Raw genomic sequence first — 2,793 nt, 5'->3', positions numbered from 1 at the left:
TTATAGCATTGGCTCCCAATAAAGCCAGTTAGAAAAGAGAGATTTTGGGTTTCAATACATGGAACTTTAGAAGATGAGTTCTGAGAACGAAAACTACACCCTACAGAGCTTCCACATCAACGTGACGTTACTATTCCACTGTCTTCACTAGCATAACTTTACCATTGCAGTGACTCTTACCTGGAAAAATGACTCGATTATTCATTACAGGAATTTCCCAAAATATCCATCAACTCTTCAATGAAAAGTATCAACAGACAGTTTTTACCTTTGAATCTCTTGCCTTACCTTGCTTTTCCCACCAATCTTAGACTTCCATGTTGTGATTTTTGCCCATTTCAAATCAAGACCTCCCCAGCTCTCTCCATGGAGGGAAATGGCTTAAAGGAAACTTAAATTCTCAATAAATTCTAACCTTACTCTCTGAGATACTGCCGAATCTCTGCTGAAATGGTGTTTTCCCTATCTCATCAACAGTTTGTATTGGTGATATTTGGGGAAATGGCATTTGACAGTCCCTAGAAAATTTTGTAGCACAGTTAGATTTGAGAATTCCTTGACAAAATTAAGTCCTAATTCTTGAGTCTAATGTTCAAGGTCCCCAGCAGTCTATTATCTTGGTTTCAAATCAAATGTCCAATTAATCTCTTTCCCCTCTCTTTATTACACTTTATGTTTACAAAACCTACACTATATTTTTTGTTTTCTAATTTTATTTTTCACTGATGCATAATAGATATACATAGTTTCAGGGTGTGTGTGATAATTTAATATATTCAAATAACCTGTGAAGATCAAATTAGTGTAATCAGGATATCTATTACCTTAAATATTTCTTTATGCTAGAAACATTTGAATTATTCTTTTCTCACTATTTTGAAATAAAGACTATATTATTGTATAGTCACCTCTCTGATGTATCAAGCACTAGGTCTTATTTCTTCTATCAAACTGAATATTTGTACCCATTAATCAACCTCTTCATTTTCCCTCCCTGCTCGTCTGCCCAGCATGTGCTAAACACCAATCTACTCCCTATCTTCATGAGATCCCCCCCTTTTTTTTAGCTCCCACATATGAATAAGAATATGTGGTATTTATCTTTCTATGTTTGACTTATTTCACTTAACATAATGACCTCTAGTTCCATTCATGTGGCCGCAAATGACAGAATTTTATTCTTTTTTATAGATGAATAATATTCCATTCTATATATATATATACACCACATTTTCTTTATCCATTCATCCATTGATGGGATTGCTGCAGCTGCTGTGCAGGATGGAGGTGTGGTTCTCAGGCCAATGTGGTTATGTTCTCAGGGGGATTATGGCTGCCTCTGCTGCATCATACAGGTCACCAGGGAAATGGGGGAAAGCCAGCAGTGACAGGCCTCACACTGCTTACATGCAGCCAAAAAGGCCAGTCTCACTCCCACCATGCCCTACCAGCAGCACCAGGCAGCCAGTGAGCAGGGCTGAGATCTTGCCCTAGGCTGCAAGCCTCCCCACTGAGAAAGCAGATACGGCTTTCATGCTTTTTACCCCTTACCACCTGCCGTGGCTTCTGTACTCATATCTGCACTTCCTGTTCACTCCCTATCCCCCAGATTCTGCCCAGGAAAATTCATGTTTGGCAGAAATTATTTCAAAGTTCAGCTGGAAGTTTTCTTCTCACTGTGGTTCTTCCTCAATTCCACTGGCAGCCCTCCCCAAGGACCCCTGTGAGATAAAGTTGGAAATGGCTTCCCTGGGTTTCCTTGGGGGTCAGGAGTGTCTATACAGCTCTTTCTGCTGCTGCTTCTACTTTTATATTTCACTTGGCTCTCTAAATTTGTTTCAGCTCTCGGTAAGGTTAAATTCTTCTTCCATGATCTAGATTTTCAGGTTCCCCAGTGAAGATGTGTGTTCAGAGGTAGACTTTCCCCCTCTCACCCTTTGGGCAATCAGTTTTTTAACTGTCTTATGGTGTTTGCAGCAGCAAGCTACTTCTTTCAAAGGGTCTGTGAATTCTTTTGGTTTTTCTGGTGTGCTCCTGTGGTAGTTCTTGAAGCAACGGTTCACAATGTGAGTCTCCACATGCTGTTCTGCCTGTCTGAGTGGGAGCTACAAGTTGTTCCTGCCTCCTATCTGCCTTTTTTTTTTTTTTTTCCAACTTGAGTTGGGAATGGTCTTTTTAATGTGTTGTTGAATTTGGTTTGCTAGTATTTTTTCATATCTAAATTCATCAGAGATGTTGGCTTGCAGTGGTCTTTTTGTTGTGTCCTTGTCTGATTTTGGTATCAAGGTAATGCTGGTCTCATAGAATGAGTTTGGAAGCATTCTTTTATCTGTAATTTTTTGAATAGTTTGAGTGAAATGGGTATTAGCTTTTCTTTAAATGTTTGGCAGAATGCAGCAGTGAAGATACCAAGTCCTGGACTTTTCTTTGATGGAAGAGTTTTTATTATGGCTTTGACCCTGTTGCTTGTTACTTGTTGGTAAGTTTAGGTTTTCCATTGTTTCATGATTCAGTCTTGGTAGGTGTACGCATCCATGAATTTATGCATTTCTTTTAGGTGCTCCAAAGTTTTGATGTATATTTGTTCATAATAGTCTGTAATGATTTTTTTTTTTTTTTTTTTTTTTTTTGTATTTCTGTGGTCTCAATGGTTATGTCTCCTTTTTTTGTGTTTGATTTTCTTTATTGGGGGTCTTCTCTCTTTTTTCTTGGTTAGTATAGCTAAAGGTTTGTTGATTTTGTTTACCTTTTCAAAGCACCCGTTTTCTGTTTCATTAACCTTCTACATTTATT

This window comes from Rhinopithecus roxellana, chromosome 15 (assembly GCF_007565055.1).
Source record: "Rhinopithecus roxellana isolate Shanxi Qingling chromosome 15, ASM756505v1, whole genome shotgun sequence".
Taxonomy (NCBI): Eukaryota; Metazoa; Chordata; class Mammalia; order Primates; family Cercopithecidae; genus Rhinopithecus; species Rhinopithecus roxellana.
The sequence above is the reverse complement of the archived record's forward strand: the minus strand, read 5'-3'. Positions refer to the sequence as shown.